The 15,167-nt window shown below is 41.7% G+C and overlaps 1 protein-coding gene across 1 annotated transcript in view; it reads left to right on the top strand.

Moving 5' to 3' along the window:
* Positions 1-3,785, top strand: part of LOC143218673 (midasin) — a 90,467-nt gene extending 86,682 nt beyond the window's left edge. Inside the window, exon 22 of the mRNA XM_076444004.1 lies at positions 3,645-3,785. The gene's annotated coding sequence lies outside the window, so the exon portion shown is untranslated. The remainder of the gene's footprint in view (positions 1-3,644) is intronic.
* Positions 3,786-15,167: the final 11,382 nt, after the last annotated feature.

Raw genomic sequence — 15,167 nt, 5'->3', positions numbered from 1 at the left:
AAAGTAGTTGTACAGAGAACATCAACAAATATGTATGTAAAAATGGTACCTGACGATCCCCCCAAATTGGTTTTATATAGCCACAATAAAACAGCAAAAAATAATAACAGAAGATGTTTTGAATTGACCTAGACGATTTCAGACGACCCTCACAGAATTACACAGGAAAAGGAATTAATTTTTTTAATCCACATGGTCAGACCGACCTCGGAGGGTGTCTCCAATGGCTTTTTCCATCGACTGTATACATATTGTCCTGACGCACGTGCAGAATTTATTGGATATGACATACCCGCAAACCCTGAATTTAAAGATTTTTCATCTTACAATGTCCATAGCTTTTTTATGCGTTAACCGATTTCAATGAAACTTTGCACATGTATACAACTTATTTAGCTTTACAAAATACAGCAGGACCTCGATTAATCGGCTTGATCGGGAGACAAACAGCCCGGATAAATTAAGACCCAATGGATTAAAATGTACGTTGTATTCCAAAATAAATTTTTTATTTTTGAAAATTTATTTCCCTTCATAATACAATCATATTTAAAATTTAAACACGTATTTGTTTATAACGGGATCCGGTTAATGGAGGTCCTACTGTACATGTTTTAAATTTTCATTACAAGAACAGATAAAAAATTTAAGAATCGTTACCTTCACTCTTTCCTCCGCAATTGCGATCTCAATAATAATTTTAAAAAAAATTATTTACATATTAGTTAGTATACTGGTCCTTATAACGTCTCAAAAAAAAAACTCAAGCTGTTATTCGTTTTTAAAAGGTGCACGAATACTTTTTATACCCACTGTAAGCAAATTTAGACTTTTGTTGAAAATTTTCATTCGTCGGCACTGCGTGACGGTGCCTATGAGAAAACTTTAGGGGGACAGCGGGGAACGGGTTTGACCGTCCTGGGCAGTGACCACTGTCGGCTGAATGGCTCTCGGACGACCGCTTCTGCAGACGTAGAAAGACGCAAGCGTGAGAAGTACCGTTTGTCAAAACGGTCGCGAGCGAGCGCGGCGGCGACGATAATTTGCAACGTAAACGTCTCTCGGCCCCGTACAGTTAGAGTTTCAGGTCAGTCGGGAGAGGTCTCATCTTCGGGCGACGGAGAAAATGCTGAATTGTTCTCCCCGGATAATTGATGCGAGCTCGTTGCGTTCACCGGTATATATCGAGGTCGAGTCGTTGTTGCGCGGCCGACGGGTAGAAAATGAGAGCATAACGAATTTCTGTACGCAAATCGGCATCTTCGGTTTAACGGTTAGGCTAGTCCGGGTCCGAGACGCCATCTTTTGTTCCGTTAGAGGTCGACCCCCTAGAATTCGTGCCCATATTTTAACGTACGACACTGGCCAACAGTCCTAAACCGAGAGGACATTTTTTTAAAACAATTCTAGGCTTCTGAACACTCCTCTAAAGTTTTCTTCGTCAAACTTCCAGGTGGAGATGAAGGCTCCTACACTGGTGGAATTAATACGAGTCTAATAACAATTGTATTTTTGTCATTTGTTTTTATTAGTGCACTGTTCTTGAGCATTAAATTAGATCACAGTGTATGTACATTGATTTTGACGTCAAATTAATGTTTATACGCCATCAAGACGAATTAGAATTAGAAGCAAAAGCGTAGGGTTGAAGAAAATTTTCTGTGACCTCAGGGATTACCAATGGGGTCCAGGAGGATCCCTTGGAGGTCGATGGTAGTGTAGAAAGGGTCTTTAGTATTTCAGGGGTCTATTGAGGGTCGATGATAAATTTTTCTGTGTTAAATTTTATATATATTATATAAATTATATATATATATATATATGTAAGGAATGTAATTATTAGATGATAATGTGCATACAGGGCGGTGTCATCCATCTAAAGACAAATATAAAACAAAAATACAAATAATAGTACAAAAAAATAGTTCAAAAATAATAAAAATAAAATAAAAATAAAAACGCTTTTCATGCATGTTGGGGCACTTCGTACATATTTTTCGATGACATAACCTCAAAATTGTCATTTTTGCCTTGTGTGACTTTTCTTGCGGGGGTGCGATATTATGTTGTATGCTGTACATTATAGAGAAAAATGTAAGAGGGGGTTGATGAAGAAAATCATTCTTTTCAAAGAGGTCGATGTAGGAAAAAGGTTGGGAACCCTTGATGTGGGTCCTAGAACGTCCCAAAGTCTAGGTCTAACTTAAGTCCTGGAACTTCCCAGAGTCTAGGAGGTTAGTCCAAGACATAAGGAAAATATTTCGTGGTCATCCCCCTCCCCAGTATCCGATGAAAATATCAAATATTGTTCCGAGAGCAATACCAATTTCATCAGAGTCGCCAGTCCCCTGTCATTCTTCCTCAAGCAGACGATATTAGCCGCTCCCCCTTCTATTAACAAAACTCCCCCCGCGTCCCTCCCTACCGTCTCATCATCGGACGCGTTCGATTTTCCGTCAATTTCGCCCGACTCGTCGCTTATTCGAGCCACGACGACGACGACGACGGGTAGCTATGCACGGGGAATAAGAAAGGACATCTCTGGTCCTCGCGTTTCCATTTCCTAAGTTCCGGCCGCCATTCAGACGTCTACTTTTCGTGTCTGTCACGGACTGCCTCGACATTTTTACCAATTTTGTTTCTTTCTTTTTTTTTTTTTCATTCTCTGCCCTCTGAATAAAACCACACTGTCTCGTAGAGAACGCGCCGGCACACAGACATGCGAAAGCTCTCCGGGTTAAACTTGAAGACCGGCTTTGTCGTCTTTCTCGACGAACGAGACCGAAATGCACTGGCTGTAATAAAAGAGTGCATGCACCGGTTGAATGTGAGAAATCATGGAGGGGGCATAGAGATATTGTGCAATTGATATTGATTGATTTCAAGCTTAATACTAGAACTATCAAGCACCGAACGCAGTTCGCATACTTTACCTTATAATAGTGACAAAATTGCATTTATTTAGATTACGTACGTGTTTTGTTTAACCCTCTGCACTCGGAGCTGTTTTAATGATTGTTCAAATTTTATGGATACGAAATTTGTATAATACCTCATACAATACCTAAATGTTTGTAATTGATTAGATACCGACACATTTAACAATGTAAACAATATTTTGAATAATGGTAAAGCAATTTTCAGTGGCCCCTCAGAGTCACCATTCGAGTGCCAAGGGTTAAATGTGTGAAGTTTACTAAAACAATTCCTTAGTAAAGCATATTTATAATTTTAAAATTTCTGAAAGTCAAATGAGAAGCAAGTCATGTTGGAGCCTCCTTGGTAGATCTAGTATTAAAATGTTTTGCTGCTGGGGTTTGACCACTCTCGATAGCACCGTTTACAATCCGATGCTGATTATGGGCCCGTCCGGAGGGCCTAGCTGTCTATAAAAAAATACAATTTAATTTATTATTTGTCAATACAAATAATAATTGAAATTGTATTTGTGTGTAAATAACAGTTAACTTTGTTATTTTAAATAATTCATTTAGACTTGCTCACATAATAAATAATTATTTTTGCTTTTTATTTGAATATCCAAATAACAAATAACTTATTAAAATTTTTATTTACATAATTATTTATTTAAATACATTAATTTACTGCCCAACACTGATTATAATCGCATTTTCTTATTACAGGTGTCAGTTCGTTGAACCCTGAGGACCTAATCAGCCCGGAAGAGGACCCAGCTGCGAACCAACTTCCCTGACTCGCTTATCCGGACTCGGTGGATCGAGAAGGCAATGGCCTGGGGTGGTCATCGGGGGTTGCACGAGTGAAACGGAAGGAGAGGGGATTTGACGAGTCCGAAACGTTTCTAGGGTTGGCAACGTAGGGCGTCGAGGGGGTAAATGAGAGATTAAAGCGGGCCGGGATCGGCTCCGGGTACAAAAGCGGACGGATTCGTGCTTTTTCTGGACAAAGGTGGCGGCGGCGCACATGGATAACGGAAGACAGAGGGACGTAGCAAGAGTCGGGACCGTCTGTGAGGCGCGAATGAAGACAGACACAAAGCCGGTGGAGTACACCGTGCGCGGATTTTAGGAGAGCGAGATAGACTGTGAGTCGGAGAGAGAGAAAGAGAGAGAAATGGGATGGACAAAGGAGGAATGACGAGTGGAATAGAGACGGACGTTTCGTGTGGAAAGAGAACGCTTCAATTGGAATAAATGAGAAGAGAGATACGCGGCGAGAAGTGTACTCGATCGATCGAGAGAGAGGGACAGAGAGCGGGGGTGAGGGAGGGAGGGACCCAATAGACCCAAGAGGAGAAAGGACAGGGAACGGTGGGAAGAGGGGAATAAGAGCGAAGTGTGGAAAACTGGTGTTTAGGATAGGCGCGATAGCGAGAGAACTCGTGAAAGCAAAAGGGAAGGCGGATCACGGAGTCCGATGTGCAGTGTCGTACGATGGCCGGGGCCCTGTCCGAGAATGCCCCGAGACCCGTCAGTGTCGTCACAGTAGGTGGCGCGACCGCTGACACTCCGAGGACCAATCAGCTCGGCGGACCCCAGGTAGCGCGTTTTTCAAATCAGAAATTAATTTAGTCTAAGGGCGCGATTTTAATCCTTTAGAACCCCAGCGTCATTTAGAAGTCACGATTTGAGAACAATGGCTGTAGAACCTACTATCGGATTTCTATTTTTTGGACACGTTACAAATTCAAAATTCTATTTTCATTTATTTTTAGTACTCAAGGCCATTTTTCTACAGATAATGTGATTTTATTACTTGTTACGCGATACAAGTGAAGTGAATCACCCAGTATATCATTCGAATTAACACTAAAACTACCGAGCACTGAAAGCGATTCAAATGTTTTAGCTGATACAAATGACAAGAATTTTATATAGAATTTAGTATTGTTTTAAAATGTCATTAAATTAATATGAAAATTTATGGCTCTATGTATTTAGATTTCGTGCAATTTTCATTGCAATATGTGCTTGGATAAAGGAATTTATCGAATCATTTTCCATGTAAGCAACGTCATAATCTCAATAATAATAAAATTAAAAATGCAAGACCGGTCATTTGACCGACAGGTTTAGTGTTAACCGTATGGTAGACTACTGTACACAGTACGTACTGTGTTCAAGACCCTCAAGCTGGGGGTGGAAGGGGGCAGGGCACCCTGTTCAGTATACGCCGTGTGCAAGAAGTAAGAACTTCGTGGCAATTATCTTTCTCAACTCTGTTTATTCTTATATTTATCTTCGCAATAACTATGCAAACTTTGTACTAACAATTGCACATGCTTCGGTTCCTCGTTCGACCAGCTCATAAGCCCCGCCAGTATAGTCTTCATCTGCTGTTGATTCGGTGGGGAGTTGAACTTGAAATCCGAATCAAGCATCGTCGTTCTCGATTCACCTTCTATGTTTGGTTCCCCTACGATGGCGTCCAAAGGCTCGTACACATCTTCGTCATCCTCTTCGCTATCCTCATCATCGGTCACTTCATTCTCCATGTCAATACACCTGCGGAGGAACTTTCTCTCGTCATCATCGGTCGCTTCATTTCCCCGAATGGCACCAATTACGTCTTTTATGGTAGGCAACAAAGGGTCCTCTGTCTCCACCTTGGGCACAGTCCGTTCAGGCAGGTTCAGGAAGATCTTCCTCCACGAATTATGAATATCCGTAGCGCTTACAGCTGTCCAAGCCTCGGACATCATAGTCATACAGTTGCTAATTCCAAAGCTATCGTCAAACCGTGGCGCCTCATTGTTCAGGGACAGCATATGCTGCAGCAACTTCAATCTGAAAATCGCCTTCGTCTTCTCAATGATACCTTGTTCCATGGGTTGAAGAAGCGACGCCGTGCTGCTTGGCAAGCAGAGAATCTCGAAGTTCTCCTGCTTCAGCATCTCCTCGGGGACCACACTACCCTGTTTGGAGTCCACTACCAACACAACCTTCCCGACCTTGCCTAGCTGCAGTTGACGTTGTAGAACAGCAGGTTTGAAGAAGTTGATGTACCATGCTATAAACAACTCTCGCTCGAGCCAAGTTCTAGGCTCTGATTCGAACACGGTGGGGGCTGCCCCCACTACTCTCGCTGACTCGTCCGTGTGAACGAACAGTAGGTCCAACTTGTGGCTACCTAGGACATTAGCGCAAAGACCAACGGTCACTCGGTCCTTCTTCAACTTAGCTTCCTCTGCCAATCGCTGCTCGTCACTCGGCTCTACCTTCGAGGGAAAAGCCTTCCAAAAGAGTACGGTCGCCGCCATATTGTAGACGTTCTCGTACCCGATGCTATCGATATCTGAGAGGCTAGATTGTTCGAGTAATATCATGGCAGCCACATCGTCAGAGATCATCTTCTTGCGTCTACAGTGCACCTTGCGCACCGGGATCCCGTTCCGGGATTTGAATTTATACAACCAACCCATGCTAGCCTTGAAATCCGATGGTCCACCCATTGTCTTATTGATCTGCATTGCCATATCCATCATCTCCGCATTCGTTACATACTTGTCTTTTCTCCTCCGCTCGCGGAACCACGCGTTTAGCCGACTGTCCAATCTAGCGTGCACGGGCTGCCGCATCACCTTGCGCGTTCTCAGATCCTCCCCACTCTGCCGGACGAGATCTAACAGTTTGTCCCTGTTCCGATTGATCCGTCGTATGGTGGTCTCGTGGACCCCATATTCGAGAGCCAGGTCCCTCGCTAAATCGCCACCTGACAACCTCTGGATGATCTCGTACCTCTCCTTGAACGAGAGTTTCCTGAACGCGAACTCCGCCATGTTCTTTCAACGGCCGAGCTCTTCCGGCAAAACAGAGACGAGTCGCTATAACGACCTGCGCAAACGGGCAGCGAGCAGCCGACTACTGCGTTCTTCTCTTTGTTACTGCTCGCCCCCTCTCCATACCCTCTGCCCGCGCGCCCCTCCCATCCAACTCCCCGCGATGCTCCCCTCCCGCCTAGGCTACGGTGATGCTCCTCACCCATCCCCACTACTCGCTGTTTCGTTCGAATCGATCGCCTGTACCGGTTTCGACCGGCCGCAGACCCCAACGTCCCCAACAGGCATACTACGAGACTGCGAGTGTGGGGACGAGAGCCGAGGGCGCTCACGGGACGTACACAAATAAACAGGCAAGAAGCTTGCCCTTTTTACCACGTTTTCTTGCTGTGGGCCATCCCGCGGCAAGTGGAACACTATTCACATCGCGCCTCCTCGACTTTTATTGGCCTGTCGCTGGGAAACGCGAACCCGACTACCACGTTGGGGAACAGCCAGGCTAGAAATTTTATTTGACACAGTTTTCACTAATCTTGAGGGTACGGTGCCCCTCTATGCCTCTTAATTCTTTAATGGACACGAAATCTTTAAATTTGATTTACCGTTAAGGGGGTAGACTCGTTGCCAGGATTGCAGGGGTGCGGGATGCGCCTCAGTGGCGGATCTAAGCGGCCGCGTGGAGTCCCGGGATACTATAGGGCCCCGGATTTTAAATAAATTCATGAATTTTTTAATAAATTTATGTAATGTGTAACGGCATGAAATTTTTCATTACTTTTCTCTTTTTTTAAATAAGTTTATGAGAGTTTTCTTGCACTTCTATTTCTAACTTGAGGTTGGGGGCCCTAAAATTTTTACCGCTTAGGGCCTCCCTTGACTTGTGCCACCATTGATGCGCCATCTAATTTCTCGATAATGCATGCGATGTGGTTTTTCAGTACTTAAGAGCGGTAGATATAATAGATCAATCTAGGCCAGTGATGGCGAAACTTTTTGAAGAGTGGATCAATTATTTTTATTTCTTTTTTAAATACTAGCCCGTGGGTCATAAGTCAGTGGCTTCAATTAGAGGGGGGGGAGTGCCAATTATTTGGAAACATAAAACATTTTGTTAAAAGATAAAGTTGACAGTTGAATCTTCTCAGTTTTCACTTTTGAAATAATCAAAAAAAGGTTTTAGTTTCCTTTTTGATGTATAACTTTAACTTTTGCAGGTCGATATTACAATAAACGCGTGGGTCACTTACAAAACTTTCGTGGGTCGGTATCTGACCCGCGTTTCGTAGGTTCGCCACCACTGATCTAGGCGTAATTTTCATTATTCAGAATCATACAGCTGCGAGCATAGCTATTTTATTACCACGTTTTTATTAGCTCGCTTTCTTGTTTGTTTGTCTGTTCGGTGGCAAATTTTGCAATTGATTTTAGCTAACTTCCTGATGAGCTAGAGACTTGAAATCGGTTAAATGGCTCAGAACTGGATGACAATGCATTATTCAAAAAAAATTTTTTAGAAAGTCTATCCGTTTCGGAGAAATAACAATTAAATATTTACCTGTTCACCTACCCGCGAAACCTACGTCATCGCGTTCAGCGATCGCCGCGCCGCGCGACAGCGCTCCTTACTCCACTACGCGTTCCCACTCTGACTCATCCCCACTCCACTGAACGTCGAACCTTTATCTTTGACATTTTACCACGGTGTTTGTTTTCGATAGGACGCGGTTGCAATACCGTCTGAAATTTACTACATGTCTCTGTTATAATCTCATCAAAATATTTAAAATCGATTCAAAAATTTCACACAGACAAGACTAAAAAGCAGAAAATAATTATTTAAATAAAAATTAATTTTTTAAAAATACCACGTTTTTAAAATGGACTAAAATGTATAAAATAATTTTTCCTAGCCCCGTACAGATTCCTAACCACGTACAGATAATCCTGAAACTTTGTGATTGTGAATTTTTAACAGCTACACAAATACTTGTAAGATTTAAAACGAAAAACGTGGGGCGCACGCAATAGATAATTGATGCATGAATAGTTCACCCAAATTACTAAAAATTTTATTGCTTCGCAAATGATATGAACTGTCGTGTGAGATTTCTCAACGGCTGCTACTCTCTATACCCCTTACTATTATCTTGCGCCCCATGTTTTTCGTTTTAAATCTTACAAGTATTTGCGTAGCTGTTTAAAATTCACAATCACAAATTTTCAGGATTATCTGTACGTGGTTACGAATCTCTGTACGGGGCTAGGAAAAATTATTTTATACTTTTTAGTCGATTTTATTCATAAAGACGTGACAGCTATCTGCTTCTTTTATCTAGCGTTTTTGACTACTGAAAAACCCCATCTTTGTAATATCGAGAAACGAGAACGCGCGTTCCGCACCCTTGTCGTCCTGGAAAACGAGTCTACCCCCTCAAATACAGTCTATGATGCAGAATCTGACGACTCGATTTCGATGAAATTTCTGTGAGAAGCAGTTTTCGGAAAAATATCTTTTTCTCGATGTTCATCCGCGATGAAAGGGTGAAAACAGCCCTCAGAATTGTTGATTTCCGCGGAAAATGATACTCCGGTTCAAGACAAACCCAGCCATTGTCGTAGAGTAAATTTGCTTCTGCAAACCGCCGTGAATGTTCATTTTTCAAAAAATAACTATTTTGATACCCCGGGCCAGAACAGACCCGGCCACCGCCAGAAGCTTAATTATAACTTTCGCAAATTGTTTCAGGAGCCGCGTGAAAATGGGAGGTCATACACGTCGACGGAAGCACAGACGGAGCTGGCGTTGCAAAGCGGTCCAGAGGCGCTTGAGGATTTGGACGGTGTTAGAGGGGCGCGAAGAAGAGAGAGGCGGTTGCGAAGGCAACATCGTCGAGCCTTGAGGTCCTGTTCGATGCCACCGTCTTATCCTGGGACATCGCCCGGTTGCCAAGCTTCGACAGCACCTGGGGTGCCATTGGTGACACCGCCTCGGGGATTCCTGCATCCTCCACCCCCGCATTTGGGTCTTAGAGGTCTCAGCCTCGGGCTACCTTTCCCTGTCTCAACCAGCGTCTCTGCTTTTGGCAGGTAAACAACCTTCCGGTAGACTCTTCGTCCGCGCCTGGTGCCACTTCGACACATTTTGCACCGATTCTGAAAGAGGTGTTTGCGACACGTTCTGCAACTTCGCGTTCTTCGTGCAATATGCACACTGCTCATTGTTCAAGATGGGTGTGAACAGTCTTCATCTTATCTGACCTTATTTTCTTCCCATTTTTCCATTGTATTACTTTGTGTATTCTCTGCGTATTTGTTAAATATGTATTGTTAAATTTTTTACGACTGCAGAATGTAGTAATGGAGGGAGCCAAATTAGCGGCTAGTTACCGAACAGCCACTACAATGCAGTCTTTTTGTTTCCAGGGACGCGGTGCCGAAGCAATGTTGCGGCCTTGGTTCCCCACCTGTACGCTGGTCTATTTTAGGCGTGGGCGTTGTGGGCCTTGTTTGCGCGGGTGCTGGCGCTCTGCTGGGGGCCCTGAGGGCTTCGGGCCGTGATCACATTGCCGTTGCACTCCTCATGATCGGTAAGCTTGACATTTTCTTTACCGTCTCGTATTAACATCACTATAACTTGTTTTTAGAAAAAAGAACTTTTGTAACCTGACATTGATTATAAGGAACACACGAACACATCTTCTTTCACCTCTGCGACGTCACTGAACCTCTAATAAGCCTAAGCTCGCGCGACGCTAAAGGGGGAAACTGTAATTGTATATTTTCCAATCGCGTTTCCCCACGTTCGCGAAGCGGGAATTATGAAATAAGGGAGTAGCAACGGTAAGAAACTGTTAGGGGATCCCCGGTTGGTCAGATCTGCCGATCGCGGCGCGACGATAGAAGGGGAATCGTGCTCGCAACGGTTACTTTCTAAACGTGGGCATGTAACCTGCGACCCGCATAGAATGGCTCTCACAATGGGAGAAAGCTTTAACCTACAGAGACTGACGTCGTACGCCTACACGTCGAACAACCGTGAGATTCGAGCAGAAAATCGAGAATGAAGAAAAAAAAAATGTTCGCCAATTAGCATCCTCGAAATTGCAGATAACATCTGTCGCAGTCAACGATCTTGCTGCGCTGTGGAAACGTGCTTCCATTTTCCCCAACGAGCTTTTTCACTTTCTCATTCGAACAACAACCTGTAGCTTGAAACCAAGTAAATTATAAATACATATTATTGTCATTTTACAGTGCTTTTTTTAATGGCTCATTTATCTATGACGACGTCGGGCACAAATGGGTCAAGGTTTGCAAAAAAACTGCCCACTCTGGATGACCTAAAATTGAGTCAATTTAATAATTTCAATTTTCAAAATGAAGTAAATTCATTTTAAACAAAATTCATGCAAATTCAGATAATCTGTTGCAACGGAATTTTCAAAATTTTCCAATAAATTTGGACTAGCACTGTTTAAATTTATCGTTTCAGGACGCGATTGGAAAAAATTAATACAGTTTAAGCTACGAGGGCCATAGTTTGTTTTAGACAATTAGTTGGATGGCTATTGAGCGAATAGAATATTTCATAGGAAAATTCGCGAGGTTTAATATTCGGAAAGGGAATGCGCCATTATCGGGAAATTCGAAGGACTCGCATGCGTCGCTATGAATCCAGATATGAGAGGTTTTAATGCGTTTTCCAGGGCCATGATGCAACCGGCTCGTGTTCGTGAGAGACGGAGGCAGTATAGTTCCCTCACTCTCTGTCTTTTATTCTCGCTTCGTCCCAACGCTTTATTATCCTGAGCAATGTTGTCTATCCCATTCGACTCCGTCCTTTCTATGTGCTCATTCCATTCTATCCGCCTCCCCTGCACCACTATATCGGGCACCTTGCGCCTTACACTCGCGACCATAAGTCACCGGACACCTGGTTATACTAAAGAAAATAGAAATTGCGATATTGCTGTCTCGGAGAGCTGCAGTATGTATTACATATACTTTTATTTGCGTAACATCGTTTTTCAAGATTTACTGTATTCGTTTCATGTGCAAGAATATTTGCGAATGTTTTATTGCGTACGTATCGGAATTATTAATTCCATATTTTCTGTGGGATATATACAGTCAGTGTAAAAAGTATTCGTATGCCCTTTAAAATAGAATCACTTTTTTATAATTGTACCAAACGACCTGAGGTTTCGTAAGCAATTAGAAGCATTGGTTTACGAAATGGTATGCAAAATAGATTTTCCGAATAATTATAATTTACCAGGTTACATGCAAAAAGAAAAAAGCCATTTTTTAAAACTTTTTTATTTTGGCCCTTAAAGAAAATTTAAAATATACGTTTTGTAGATCTATGTTAGTTATACACATGCTGAAAATTTCATCGAAATCGATTAACACACACACGAGTTACAAGCGGTTAAAAATGGTGAAAATCGTAGTTTTACATCTTTCGAAGCAATGTCGTTTTCTCCTGCGTCAACCGATTTCGATGAAATTTTCAGCATGTGTATAACGAACCTAGATCTACAAAACATATATTTTAAATTTTCTTTAAGGGCCAAAATAAAGAAGTTTTAAAAAATGCCTTTTCTACTTTTGCATGTAACCTTGTAAATTATAATTATTTGGAAAATCTTTTTTCCATATCATTTCGTAAGCCAATGCTTCTAATTGATTATAAACAATCAGATCGTTTGGTACAATTGGTACGAATACTTTGTACACCCACTGTAGGACTAGAATAGGGGGGTTTTCAAAGTCAAATTAAGTTTTTTAAATGGAATGTCCTATTTTTTTATACGATTAATCGAAAGAGTTTTTTTAATTGCACTACCGGAAATGCCTAAAAAATGGAGACATAACTTAACAGGTACACCCTGTATACGATTTCTCATCTATTAGAATTATTAAGGGAAGAAATAACATTTTGTTTGTTTTCTATTTCTCGCGCAATCGATGCAAACAATTTTTATTTTGCATAAAGATCCGCAGTTTAGTTATTACGTTGACACGAGCAACCAATAACAGTTTGTAATGAACCATGGTTAGTATAGGGACTGCAGATTCCTGTAACGCTCTGAAAATTGAAAGGTGGAAGGAAAAGGCAAGGTCGAAGGTCCAAAAGCGTGCAAAACTGTGCGAACCTGCGGTGCGGAAACATGCCGGGTTCAGCAGGAGGTGGAGGTGACGGTGTCGTCAGTCATTGTCGCGTGTTCTCACGAAAGTCAGCATGCGAGAATAGTGAGAGCTGAGAAAACATCCTACGGGGAAACATAATTATACGAGTTTTCGCGGCTGCGTGCACACCCATCTACACCCGCTGCCGATCTTTCCACTTTTCCGCCTCGGACGATGGAATTCCTTAACTAAACGCGGCCAATTCTTCGCTCCGCGAGGCACGGTTGCTGATGAAAGTGTCTGGTCACCTCTAGTTAAGCAGCTAGGCTTTGTTTCACGCCGCCATATTGCCCAACACGCGACCAACTAAAATATAAACGTAGTATACAATTCTGAATCATTCCCAAGTCCAACTTTTTAGGTCCTCCGGTCCGGTCTCTGGTTTCGTTATTATAGTGATATATAGGATAGGATAGGAATGTAATCGTTAATCGTAATTAACGACTAAAGTAGGAAAACCGTTATTCCCAATTAATGATTAATAAGTATTTAATCGTTAACCGCAATTTTTTAACGACTAAACTAGGAGATTCATTGTTAATTACGATTAACGATCGAAGTAGAAATTGAACTTATTTACTTCGTGATATTATTTATTATTTATTGTCTTAATAATTTCGAATCATTTTCTTGTATTATCTATTCTTGCTGTTATTTATTTCCTTTGATTCTCTAGTGTTTATTATTTATTTCTTTGGTTAATTATTATTTATTGAATTTATTTATTTTCTGTGATATATTGATTATTTTTATTTATTTTATTGGTATTTATTATTTATTATTCCGCAGTTTATTGTTTATTATGTGATTTTGTGATTTTGAATCTTTTCTTTATTTATTCATGAATCGTTGATTAAATTTTTGCCCAACTCTGCCAGGAACGTTGGCTCGATCCGCAAGGAAGACGGTCGAGATCGAAACCTCTACTTAAGCAGCTAGGTTTTTATCACGCCACCATATTGCCCAACACGACCAACTCAACTATGAACGTAGTATAAAATTCTGAATCATTCCTAAGTCCAACTTTTTAGGTTCTCCGGTCGGTCTCTGGTTTCGTTATTACAGTGAACGTATACATTGTAAAAACTGCTACCTATAAACTCCGAACGTTCCAATAAGAGTCCGTTCAGGTCACCCAATTTTCCCAGGAACGTGGAAACCATGAAAGTACAAGTTTGCTGGCCAAGGGTGCGCGAGTAAATGTAAAAGACGGTCGAGATCGAAACCGATCCCATTATCGGTGGATCGCGTGTTGTTTAATTTCGCTGGGTGTCCACACCAATGCTGACAAGGCGTGTTCTGTTGCAGGTATAGGAGTGGTTCTGGTAACCGTGAGCGCTGTAGCGTGGCGAGTGTCCAGTCGAGAAAATTGCGGTAGTTTCTTTGGTTTCACGGGGATCTCGGGCAGGATCCCGCCAGCGAGGCCGATCCATCCGTACGCTGCCATGATCTATCCGGAGTTCCAGTTCAGAACGCCGCCACCGAGCTACCAGGTGACATTTCCGAAATTCCTTGCAACTATCATTCCACAATAAACGCGATACAGCGGACCTTTTTCTTCCCAGGCGACTTTGCAGCTGTGCTATAACTCGAAACTTAAAGAGACACCCGGTATAACTGGATTATGTTCACCGCAAAATGGTCTCCCGGGCTCTCGGCATCTAAGAGGAATATTTTCAAATTTATTTTCACTCGAAAATTAAACGTTTCTCCCGACCTACACTCAGTAAAATAAGTCTCTGTACACCTTTTAAAACAGAATAACTTTTTTATAATTATGCCAAATGACCTGATGTTTCGTAAGCAATTAGAAGCATTGGTTTACTGAATGATGTGAAAAAAATATTTTCTGCTTACAAAACATCAGGTCATTTGGTATAATTATAAAAAAGTTATTCTGTTTTAAAGGGTGTACGGAGACTTATTTTACTGATTGTAGAGGATATTTCCATTCTCAATGATTTTTTAAATTTGATGGATACAAATTTGGTGGATAAATGTTTAATAATTGATTAGATACCAACATATCTAATAATTAGACTGCGGATTTTTATGCAAAATAAAAATTGTCTGCACCATCTGCAAGAGACTTGAACCAGATAGACGTTTAATTCTTTTTTATTTGCATTATTAGATCATTGTAACTTTTTCACTGTTTTAAATGGCACCTATTCGTTTTTCCCATAAATGCATAAAATCCGCAGTCTACTAATAA

Source organism: Lasioglossum baleicum, chromosome 20, assembly GCF_051020765.1.
Source record: "Lasioglossum baleicum chromosome 20, iyLasBale1, whole genome shotgun sequence".
Classification (NCBI taxonomy): domain Eukaryota; kingdom Metazoa; phylum Arthropoda; class Insecta; order Hymenoptera; family Halictidae; genus Lasioglossum; species Lasioglossum baleicum.
This window is presented reverse-complemented; position numbering and strand designations above follow the sequence as displayed.